This window comes from Cherax quadricarinatus, chromosome 47 (assembly GCF_038502225.1).
Source record: "Cherax quadricarinatus isolate ZL_2023a chromosome 47, ASM3850222v1, whole genome shotgun sequence".
Classification (NCBI taxonomy): Eukaryota; Metazoa; Arthropoda; class Malacostraca; order Decapoda; family Parastacidae; genus Cherax; species Cherax quadricarinatus.
Genome location: NC_091338.1, coordinates 17829537 through 17842421, shown reverse-complemented (window position 1 = coordinate 17842421; position 12885 = coordinate 17829537).

The window sequence follows — 12885 nt, the reverse complement described above, 5'->3', positions numbered from 1 at the left end:
GGGTGGAGGGGGTGATCATGGGGTGCTGAGAGGGGGTGATGGGTGGAGGGGGTGATCATGGGGTGGTGAGAGGGGGTGATGGGTGGAGGGGGTGATCATGGGGTGGTGAGAGGGGGTGATGGGTGGAGGGGGTGATCATGGGGTGGTGAGAGGTGGTGATGGGTGGAGGGGGTGATCATGGGGTGATGAGAGGGTGAACGGGGTAGTGGCATAGGAGGGAGGGGGGTGAGAGTAGGTTGAAGAGAGGTAGAGATTGTGGTGTGAGAGTTGACTATCAAACATTCTACGAAGCTTGAACTGTTATGGGATCACCATGGCAACCAGCAGCGGCTATATGATGCTTTAATGACCTTATAATCTTTATTCTAACTATTTATATTGAATTACTCTATATTATTAATATTTTTTAAAACCCCGTTCTCATAGAGTAGACCCAAATTAAAGCAATGTGGACTAAAGTGCTTCTGAAGCCCCTCAGGGATTAGAGGCCCTGAAGCTTAAAATAGGTACCTGGGTGTTAGTCCTCTTGTACGTGCTGCCTCTGTACATTTAGCAGTAAATTGGTACCTGGGTGTTAGTCCTCTTGTACGTGCTGCCTCTGTACATTTAGCAGTAAATAGGTACCTGGGTGTTAGTCCTCTTGTACGTGCTGCCTATGTACATTTAGCAGTAAATAGGTACCTGGTTGTTAGTCCCCCTATACATGCCGGTCATGTTAACTCAGCAGTAAGTAGCTACGTGGATGTCGGTCGACTGTTGTGGGTCGACTTCTATGGAAGCTCCTGGAAACCCACATATCTTACTTTCTTTTCTTTCTTCGTTCTTCGTTATCTTTTTCTCTTCTTTTTATTAGTAGTAGTAATTTTAGCACTACTAGTAGTTGTAACACTAGTAATAGTTTTAGCACTAGTAGTAGTAGTTTTAGCACTAATAGTTTAAGAACTAGTAGTTTTAGCACTAGTAGTAGTTTTAGGACTAGTAGTGGTAGTAGTTTTAGTAGTAGTTAGTAGTAGTAGTAGCTTTAGCACTAGTAGTGGTAGTTTTAGCACTAGTAGCTTTAGCACTAGTAGTGGTAGTTTTAGCACTAGTAGTAGTTTTAGCACTAGTAGTAGTAGTTTTAGCACTAGTAGTGGTAGTTTTAGCACTAGTAGTAGTTTTAGCACTAGTAGTTTTAGCACTAGTGGTAGTTTTAGCACTAGTAGTAGTTTTAGCACTAGTAGTAGTTTTAGCACTAGTAGTTTTAGCACTAGTAGTTTTAGCACTAGTGGTAGTTTTAGCACTAGTAGTAGTTTTAGCACTAGTGGTAGTAGTTTTAGCACTAGTGGTAGTTTTAGCACTAGTAGTTTTAGCACTAGTAGTTTTAGCACTAGTAGTGGTAGTTTTAGCACTAGTAGTAGTTTTAGCACTAGTAGTTTTAGCACTAGTAGTTTTAGCACTAGTAGTAGTTTTAGCACTAGTAGTGGTAGATTTAGCACTAGTAGTGGTAGATTTAGCACTAGTAGTAGTAGTTTTAGCACTAGTAGTTTTTGCAATAGTAGTAGTTTTAGCACTAGTAGTAGTAGTTTTAGCACTAGTAATAGTTTTAGCACTAGTAGTAGTTTTAGCACTAGTAGTAATAGTTTTAGCACTAGTAGTTTTAGCTCTAGTAGTTTTGGCACTAGTAGTGGTAGTTTTAGCACTAGTGGTAGATTTAGCACTAGTAGTAGTAGTTTTAGCACTAGTAGTTTTGGCACTAGTAGTAGTTTTAGCACTAGTATTAGTAGTTTTAGCACTAGTAGTTTTAGCACTAGTAGTAGTAGTTTTAGCACTAGTAGTTTTAGCACTAGTAGTAGTAGTTTTAGCACTAGTAGTAGTAGTTTTAGGACTAGTAGTAGTAGTTTTAGCACTAGTAGTAGTAGTTTTAGGACTAGTAGTAGTAGTTTTAGCACTAGTAGTAGTAGTTTTAGCACTAGTAGTAGTTTTAGCACTAGTAGTAGTAGTTTTAGCACTAGTAGTAGTTTTAGCACTAGTAGTAGTAGTTTTAGCACTAGTAGTAGTAGTTTTAGCACTAGTAGTAGTTTTAGCACTAGTAGTAGTAGTTTTAGCACTAGTAGTAGTTTTAGCACTAGTAGTAGTAGTTTTAGCACTAGTAGTACTAGTTTTAGCACTAGTAGTAGTTTTAGCACTAGTAGTTTTAGCACTAGTAGTTTTAGGACTAGTAGTAGTAGTTTTAGGACTAGTAGTTTTAGCACTAGTAGTTTTAGGACTAGTAGTTTTAGCACTAGTAGTTTTAGCACTAGTACTAGTTTTAGCACTAGTAGTAGTAGTTTTAGCACTAGTAGTTTTAGCACTAGTAGTTTTAGTAGTAGTTTTATCACTAGTAGTTTTAGCACTAGTAGTAGTTTTAGGACTAGTAGTAGTAGTTTTAGCACTAGTAGTTTTAGGACTAGTAGTAGTTTTAGCACTAGTAGTTTTAGGACTAGTAGTAGTAGTTTTAGCACTAGTAGTAGTTTTAGGACTAGTAGTAGTTTTAGCACTAGTAGTAGTAGTTTTAGCACTAGTAGTTTTAGCACTAGTAGTAGTTTTAGCACTAGTAGTAGTTTTAGCACTAGTAGTAGTAGTTTTAGCACTAGTAGTTTTAGCACTAGTAGTAGTAGTTTTAGGACTAGTAGTAGTTTTAGCACTAGTAGTAGTTTTAGCACTAGTAGTAGTTTTAGCACTAGTAGTAGTAGTTTTAGCACTAGTAGTTTTAGCACTAGTAGTAGTAGTTTTAGCACTAGTAACAGCAGCAGTAGAGTATCAGCAGCAAGAGTACTATTTCTTCTTTCTCTTCTTCGACAGTCTTTCGCTACTCAAGTCTAAAACAAAAACATCTGCTTACTAAAGGACTTCTGTCAAGTCATAGCTGGGTGTCATTTATTCCCTAACAGTGACACTCCTCTGACAGTGGCACTCCTTCCCTAACAGTGCCGCAAATGGTCTAACAGTGGCACCCCTCTAGCCAAGCAGTGACACTCCGCTAACGGTGGCATCGTCACTTTAAACGCGGCATATCAAGGCATCTGCAGAGATTAAAATATTTTACCTGTCGGACTGACTTGAACTGCTCTGTATTATTCATGAGAGAGTTGAATCTTCTACATAAAGACCTCGGAAGAGGGAGAGGGAGGGAGGGAGGAGAGGGAGATAGGAAGAAAAGAGGAAAATTGTCGTCAATAGAGAGGGAGGAATTGAGAGAGAGGAGAGGATGGAAGGACTCTCATCCTTAATCCCACAAAAAATTTAGGTGTATAAAACGGCAGAAGAGTTATAGAGGAAGTGGGAGAGAGGGAGTGAATGAGGGAAGTGGGAGACGGAGAGGTGTACTAGGGAAGGAAGAAGGAGAGGGTGGAAGAAAGAGACGGGGAAAACAGAGAGAGAGAGAGGAAGATGGTGGATAGGGCGAGAGAGGAAGAGGATGGATGGGGAAAGATAGTAAGAAGAGGGATGGTGAGAGAGGGATAGTCAGAGGAGGAATGGGGAGAGAAAGATAATAAGAACAGGGATGGGAAGAGAGGGATAGTCAGAGGAGGTATAAGGAGAGAGAGAAATAGTAAGTGGAGGGATGGGGAGAGAGATAGTAAGAATGAGAGAGAGAGAGAGAGAGAGAATGGAAAAAATTATATATATATTTATCAAAACTGGATACCTGAGCATTGTACTGCTATCCCATTCTACGTGTGTATGAAAGTTACACAGTGGGAACAGAAACTGTGTTTGCTTGTTATATAGCATCACGCAGGATGAGTTACATATACACAGTGTTAAAACCCGTCATCCTGAAGTGGGAGACTAATGTAGTGTTACCCAAAACTGAGGAACATCAGTAGAACTTTGAGGGAATCGTTAAGTATCCCATTACTGATTCATCAGCCACTGCAGCTTCAAAGGTTTCCTTCAACGAGAGCTGGAGTTACTATCACAAAAATCTTCTAAAGATACACTATCTTGTATGACCCTTGTGGGTTTAGCACTTAATTATGATTATAATAATACACAGGAGAAATGGCATTTTAAAGAAGATATCTCTATCATAACAGAGCGGCCATCATAAACTGTATACAGGAGAAAAAAAACAAGTATGATTATATAATATACGAATACGTACATATATCCACATTAAACCAATATAAATTCATTATTACAATAGCTTCACGGTTTAGCGCTTTCTTTGATTATAATAATACAATAATAATACAATAGCTTCTCGGTATTTTAAGACGTGTGTGGACACACGTATTGCAGATCCTGGCCACAGCTAACCGAAGCATCATAAAATAAACTCCACTTGTAGTAAACATCACCCACTAAATGCAGTGACTCAGTATCAATTGACTAATTCTAAGTTACATTACACTAACAGAGAGGTCAGGTCACTACACTTGTTTGGTACAAAATAATTCACACCGTGTTAATTCACAAAGTTGCTAACATAGCCCAACACCTTACATACACGGAAATACTCTCATATAAATGCACATATACATAAACAAATGGGTACACGAGTACACACACACACACACACACACACACACACACACACACACACACACACACACACACACACACACACACACACACACACACACACAGATACGATAATAGCCAGCATAATTAGATGAGTTTGAAGGTAGGTTAAATTGCCTTCAGGAGGAAACATTGGAGTATGCAACAAAGCAAGAGGTAGAAAGCAGCAAGGGAAATATTAAACCAAAGAAATATGATTATTCATAGACTCCAGGAAGGTGTAGGGGCCTAGGATGCAGGACATGTGTCTGTAAGGAACGTGAGATACCGATCATCAGGGGCACAGGAGGAAGAGATAGTGCAGATGGCAAATTTTCAGATGTGTGGGAGGCCCTTCCCGTCATACTAACCTTCCAGTCATACATAGACTGGAACTGGATGCTAAAACAGAAAGTGTACCTGAAGACCACGTGAAGCTACAGTTGTATATATCTGGATTGGGACAGGACAGTGATAGAGAGGGATGAGCTAAGTATGTGAAAACTCCTCAAGCATGGAAAAGAGCAGCAGATGAGAGGACAGAAGACGCACCCAGCCTCGAGGAACTCCTCACGGCGCACCTCAGCCTCTTTATTAAGAATCACAGATCACATCCCCCCTTCCCCACCCACTTCCTCAGACCTAGCACTAACTATAACCCCCACCCCCCTCACCCTTTCCTTTATCCCCACACTCTTTCCCTTTCTTGCCTACAACCTTATCCTTGACCTCTCTCCCTGTAGTGATGTGCACACGAATGCCAGCCCTGTCTCCACCACTCCTGTCATTTAAAACTGGGGGACCCAAATTAGTAGCTAGTGATATACAGCCCGAAACTTAACAGTAAGAGACTGAGACAGGAATATGAAGACAACAAAGCGATGATTTAAAAAACAGAAGCAGCTAGGAGTGCAAATAGGTCGATGATACTTATGAGTTATTTCAACCCCAGAGAAAAATATTAGGAGAAATGGCACCCACATGGTGGTTCAAAAGTCACAGAGGAATAAGATAATGGTGATTAGGGAAAACTTTATGACAGCATATTAAAGGCACGACAAAAAAATGAAAGCGAGAGAGAGAGAAATATGAGTCAACAAGACTGAATCTAGTATTTTCCACAAGCACATCAGACATACGTAAAAGGGAATACGACAGACCACTGAACGCTAACAACTGTACAGTACCGAGCTTGGAGTACCGTGTGGAACTAAACGTAGAGGGAAGAACGGCTAGTGGAGGGTAGGAGAAGCCACACTGTAGAAGAGGGAACTCTGAAAGGAGTAGGAGAATTTCCGAATCCAGTGCGGTGGGAAATAGAGCTGAAGGGAGAGTCATACCCAGAAGTGCAATTAGCAGTGACAAATGGAGCTCTTGGTTCAACCAGAGATGCAGAGAGATAAAGAAAAGTACAAGATTATGAATAAACAACAGAAAGCAAAGGACAGACTAGAACAGAGAAGCGAGCACATTAGCCACAAACTAATATGTAAGGAAAGGCTGAGAGAGAATGACGTAACAGCAAAGACCTACTCTTAACTGTAACTGCTTCACAACCACATCAGAAGAAAGGTGACAGTAAAAGATCAGGTACTTCAACTATATGAAGAGGCAGGAGAACTCACGAAAAAATGACAAAGAAATCTGTAAAGTATTAAAGAAACGATCTGAAGAGGAGGTTCTCAGTGGAGACGGACAATATCAGAAAGTCCAGGGGCTAAGGTACACAGATATGTACTGAACATCTTATATGCATTAGGGAAAGATATAAAGAAACTTTTGATGGAACTGCCTTCATCCCAGGCAATGGGACCTGAGAAGGTGTTATCATGGACTCTGTAAGAGTAAGCAGAAGCACTGTTTGAACCACTGGCTTAGATCTATACAAGTCACCCCCCCCCCTCAAAGAAGGTTCCTTGATGCTGGTGAGGGGGTCTTGATCTAGGGAATTGAATCTGTGCTCCAGTTCCCTGAATTAAGCCTGAATACCTTCCACATCCCCCCACAGGCGCTGCATAATCCTACGGGTTTAGTGCTCCCCCTTGATTATAATAATAACAATAATAATAATATACAAGTCACCGGACATGGGAAAATGGTAAATATAATCCCTATATTTAAGAAAGGAGACAAGAAGAGTTGAGCTACAGACCAGTTTCATTGAGATGCGTATTATGCAAGCTAATGGAAAGATAATCAGAAGGAGGGTGGTAGAGTACCTGGAGAGTAGTGGTTTCCCAAACCAGTATCAGTGACAAAGTAGCAAATGTGAGACAGAAGAGAGATACGAGTGGATTGCATTTTCTTAGACAGCAAGAAGGCATTTGATACAGTACCTCCACAAGAGACTGGGGCAAATATGTGAGGTACAGTCGGGAATAACCAGAAATGTTCGCCTGTGGATCAGAGAGTTCCTTAGGGTAAGGAAGCAAAGAGTGATCTTCACGATAGTGATATATGTCAGGATGAGGAAAAGTAACATACGGAGGATCTACAATTATTGGTATTAGGACCAATACTGTTTCTACTTTATATGACTGACATACCAGATGGGACTAAATAAGATGTATCTCTGCTTGCTGATGATTTCAAACTACTGAATAAAGCGAAAGGCTACAAATGGATCTGGACGAACTACAAGATCGACCAGATAAGTGGTTGCTTGAATTCAACTTCACCACAAATAACCCTCATATATGTAAAGTAAAAGGACACAAGTGCAACTGTGACATATTTTATTGTCAAGCTTGATAAAGCTCCTGGAGAGCGAAACGTTGCCACAATAAAATGTCACATTAGTTGTACTTGTGTCCTTTTACTTTACATATTGTCTGTAATTATACCATAATATATACAACCCGCACATATGAAAGAGAAAAGCTTAACACGACGTTTCGTTCCGATTTGGACCATTCACAAGTAACAGGGTGATTTGTGAATGCTTCAGGTCGGACCAAAACGTCGTCATAAGCTTTTCTCTCTCCCCTATAAGCGGGTTATTTATGTATTGTTTCAGTCACCGTATTGTGCCTGTTTTTTCTTCAACTCCAGCGAATGCAGGATTATGAATGTTGAATAATGAGAAAGAAGACCGGACAAAGAGTATAGACTCGGTAGATAGAAAACGCATAACTCACTCCAAGAGGAATTCTTAGGAGTGGCTGGAGTGTTTGGTACACTGTCAGAGGCTCAAGACAACCGAATTACCTCTGTAGCCAGTGCTCGTCTGTCAGATCTAAGAAGTAGCAATCAGGAATTTTACGGTCATTCATACCCTCTGCACAACATCTTGGAGTATGTAGCGCCAGCAAGAAGCCGATACCACCTGATAACGCATGCTGAGAAACTAGAAACGAGGAAGAACAGAGACGCAAATAACGTGATTGGAACAATATGTAATAACCTGCATAGATGAGAGAGAAGCTTAACGAGGCTTGTTCCTGAGCTATGGAAAGGGGCTAACAGGATTGAGTCTAACGACACTGAACAGCGAAAAACAGGTACTCGAGGACACAGTTGGAAATTACAGACGCAAATGAACTACAGGGCTGTAAGAAGGTTTTCCTGAATCCAGCCTCAGAATGGTCAGGACATGGAAAAACATCAAAGTCGTAGAATCAGGTCCCATACTTTTAAGAGTAGGTACGATGACGATGGGATTTACTAGGCTAAGGAAGTGCAACTGGGAAGCAAGGGGACAGAAAGTGAGAGCGGAGAAGCGAGCTGTAAGACCTGTGACAAAGTTCTCAGTGACAGTAGGACAGCGATGGTATATCTCCTCACTAAATCCCTGGTCACTGGGCAGCCTGCTGGAGCGGACGCCGTAAGTCCGAGATTGCTGGGTGGATGTGTTGACCAGCTGGCATTGTCTCCGCACATCCACCCACACTGCTGGGTGGATGTGTTGACCAGCTGGTATTGTCTCCGCACATCCACCCACACTGCTGGGTGGATGTGTTGACCAGCTGGCATTGTCTCCGCACATCCACCCACACTGCTGTGTGAATGTGTTGGTCTGAAGTATACCTGCTGAGGGTTTCGGAGTCAACGCCCCCGCGGCCCGGTCTGTGACCAGGCCTCATGGTGGAGCAGAGCCTGATCAACCAGGCTGTTACTGTTGGCCGCACGCAACCCGTCGTACGAAACAGCCCGGCTGGTCAGGTACTTTAGGTGCCTGTCCAGCGCCTTCTTGAAGATAGCCAGGGGTCTATTGATAATCCCCCTTATGTATGCTGGGAGGCAGTTAAACAGTCTTGGGCCCCTGACACTTATTGAAAGGATGTTGCATCGTCTGCCGAGTCTTTTGCTTTCATAGGGAGTGATTTTCGTGTGCAAGTTTGGTATTAATCCCTCTAGGGTTTTCCAAGTGTATATAATGTGTTCTAGGAAGTACGGGTTGAGGAACTTTAGGTGTTCCCAGTAATTGAGGTGTTTTATCTCCGTTATGCGCGCCGTAAAGGTTCTCTGTACATTTTCTAGGTCAGCAATTTCACCTGCCTTGAAAGGGGCTGTTAGTGTGCAGCAATATTCCAGCCTAGATAGAACAAGCGACCTGAAGAGTGTCATCATGGGCTTGGCATCCCTAGTTTTGAAGGTTCTCACTATCCATCCTGTCATTTTTCTAGTAGATGCGATTGATACAATGTTGTGGTCTTTGAAGGTGAGATCCTCTGACATTATCACTCCCAGGTCTTTTACATTAGTTTTTCGCTCTATTGTGAAGTTGGAATTTGTTTTATATTCCTATATAGCTTTAATTTTCTCACGTTTTCCATATCGGAGTAATGGAAATTTCTCATCAATGATGTCCGCCTGGAGTCATGCAGTGCTTTCAATGGAGGACACTCATACAAATTCGGGTGTCATCTGCAAAGGAAGACACGGTGCTGTGGCTGACATCCCTATCTGTGTCAGATATGAGGATGAAGAACGGGATGGGAGCGAGTACTGTGCCTTGTAGAACACAGCTTTTCACCGTAGCTGCCTCAGACTTTACTCTGTTTACTACTTCTCTTTGTGTTCTATTTGTTAGGAAACTATAGATCCATCTACCGACTTTTCCTGTTATTCCTTTATCACGCATTTTTGTGCGCTATTACACCATGGTCAAACTTGTCAACGGCTTTTGCAAAGTCTGCATATACTACATTTGCGTTATGTTTGTCTTCTACGGTATCCAGGACCTTGTCATAGTGGTCCAATAGTAGGGACAGACAGGAGCGACCTGCTCTAAACCCATGTTGCCCTGGGCTGTGTAACTGATGGATATCTAGATGAGTGGCGATCGTGCTTCTTAGAACCCTTTCAAAGATTTTTATGATATGGGATGTTAGCGCTATCTGTCTGTAGTTCTTTGACTAGCTGGTACTGTCTCCACACATCCACCCACACTGCTGTGTGGATGTGTTGACCTGCTGGTATTGTCTCCATACATCAACCCGCATTACTGTGTTGATGTGTTGACCTGCTGGTATTGTCTCCACACATCCACCCACACTACTGTGTGGATGGGGCAGTAGAGGGTATCTATCCAATGGATAACATTATGATACTTAAAGAGAGGTTGCGGGAAATCCAAGACGAGCGGTTCCAAGCGGTGAGAGTTATGGCGGGGGTGGAGGAGGTGTTATGGGGAGATAGGCCGTCCTCGTGTGTGTTGCGCAGACAAAAACAACGTCAGCAGGCAACAGCTATTCCATGTTTGCAGGTTCTTGAGTCGGTGGGAGGGTATAGGGCGGGTCAGGTTATCCACACTACGGATGGGATGGGGTTGTTTGCGGATAAGTGGTACGAAAAGTATTGGCGGGAGGAAGGGGTAGGATTAGGGGATTTAGAGAGGGTGTGTGGAAGTGTGCCATGTAGGTTAGGACACAGTGATAGGGAAGCTTTGGGGGGGCTACATAACTGAGGGGGAAATATGGAGAGCTTTGAGTGCCATGCGAAAGGGCAAAGCACCGGGAATCGATGGACTGCCTGCGGAGTTTTATCAACAGCATTGGGAGTTAATAAAGGGTTTTTTGGTGAGGTTACTAAACTTGATGAAGGTAAGAGGCAGGTTGGGTGAAAGACAGGCAACAGCTGTAGTTGTTTTGGTACCGAAGGGTAAGGAACAGCGTTCGCTCAGGGACTATAGGACAATATCGTTGTTATGCGCGGATTATAAGTTATTTGCGAAAATTTTAGGAAATAGGATTAAGTGTGTTGTAGGGAGGGTTGTATCGGAAACCCAGTTTGGGTTGCCAGGTAGGTCTATGGGGGTGGGGCATGGTTTTTTAAGGGATTTCGTGGAAGGAAAAGGGGGGAAAGGGGGGGGTTTGGTTGCACTAGACTGGCAAGGAGCTTATGATAGGGTGGAGCGAGAGGCGTTGAGAGCTATCCTTAGGAAACAGGGCTATGGGGAAGAAATAGTGGGATGGGTAGAGGCGTTATATAGAGGGGCAATGGTGAAAGTACAGATTAATGGAAGATTAGGGGGGAGGATTGCAATGGGCAGAGGTCTTAGACAGGGGTGTCCTATGTCACAGCTTTTATTTGCATGCATACAGGACCCCTTTTATAGAATGGTGGAGCGCCATATGGGCGTTAGTGGAGGGGTTGGGGGGGGTACAGGGGGCGTTTGGCCTGTTCTCATAGGGTATGTAGATGATACCACTGTTTTGGTTAGAGAGGGGATGTCCATAAACGCCTTAGATGGAGTGGTCGACACGTTTGCATGTGCAACTGGTATGAGGGTAAATTCGGAGAAGTCCATGGTTATGGGGTTAGGAACTTGGGGGGAGAGGGTCGAGTGGGGTAGTGCAGTCGTAAAGAAGCGGGTGATGTCATTAAAAATTTGTGGTCTAATCTATGCAGATGATCTTGATGTTGCACGTGTTAATAATTCGGTCAGGTTGGTAGAAAGGATTCTGGGTCGATTGGGAGCATTGCGGCCTTATCATTTGACCCTTGTGCAGCGTGCCATTGTAATTAACGTTTTATTGTATAGCAAGGTTTGGCATGTGGCTGCCGTGTTCCCTTTAACGGGGACGGCAATTGCAACTATACTTAGAGGGGTTTTTAAATTTTTGTGGGGTTCAGGTTGTGATTGGCTTAAAAGGGATGTAGTAATGTTACCTGTGCGTCAGGGGGGGTTGGGTTTAATGAACTTAAAGAGGAGGGTCAAATGTATCTTCATTAAAAGGGAGATGATGAGGGAGGGTGTGAGTGGGGGGGGGGTTGGTTAAGGTACATAATAAATTGAAACGCATGTTTTCTGGGACGGAGTTGAGGGAGTGTGAAACTATTTTGAGGGCAGTGGTGATGGTTAGGGATCTGGGTAAGGTAAAAATAAGTAGGCTGTGTAGGATGTCAGTGGAAAGGGTTGTGGCTCCGGTGGAGGGGATTTTCCCCATGTATGACTGGGGATGTATATGGAGAAGGTTTGGTAGGTTAAGGTTACAACCCTGTGGACGTGAGGTGATGTATCGGTTTTTGCATGGGATTTTACCATCGGGAGTGGTCTTACGAGCTAGACGGGTGGTTGAGGGGGGGGGGGTATGTGGAATATGTGGCGGGGAGGATTCTGCATTCCATGTAGTGTATTTTTGTGAGGGGTTGGGGAGCGTCAGGGGTTGGTTGAGCAGGGTGTTGCATAGGATAAGTGGTCAATACTTTTCTGTTCTGCGGGCATTGAGTCTTGATGTGGGGGGTATGGATGAAAGTATTATTAGGGCTGTGGGGTACATTATGGTAGATTATGTCTACATAATGTGGGGAATGAGGGGGAAAGGGGTAAGTGAGGTGAAGAGGAGGGTATTGGCTGTTACGGTTTATAAAACGTTGTGTCGTAATAGAGAACTTTATGGGAGGAGGTGGGAGAGGGCATTCTCTGAGGGATATAGAGACCTTACGTTAGAGGTTTTATTAAATTTGTAAATTAGGTGGGTGGGGCAGGGTAGGGATGGTACAATGTGTTATGTTGATGGGCTGTCAGGGGTGGAAACGGGGTCGCCTCCTGGTATGTAACGGGTGAATGTGTATGAACTTGGGCGTATGATGTGTATTCATGGTTTGTGACGAGTATACTTAATATATGTGTTTGACTTTGCAGTGGGACATTGTTTTATGTATGTTATTCATGCATGTTTTAGATGCCCTGTAGAGGTGTCAGTGTGTTGGATCCTTGTTTAGTAATATATTCTGTGTTTGATGAACATATTGTTTTTACCTTATTCTCAATACATTACGTTAATTGTATTTAACGTATAAAGTACCTACTTTATAACTTACAAAGTGACAATATATGCATATCGTTGGTGTGTTTTGTTAATCATATAACAATGCATTTTGGAATTAGTCGTTTATTGGTTATCATAGGTGTAG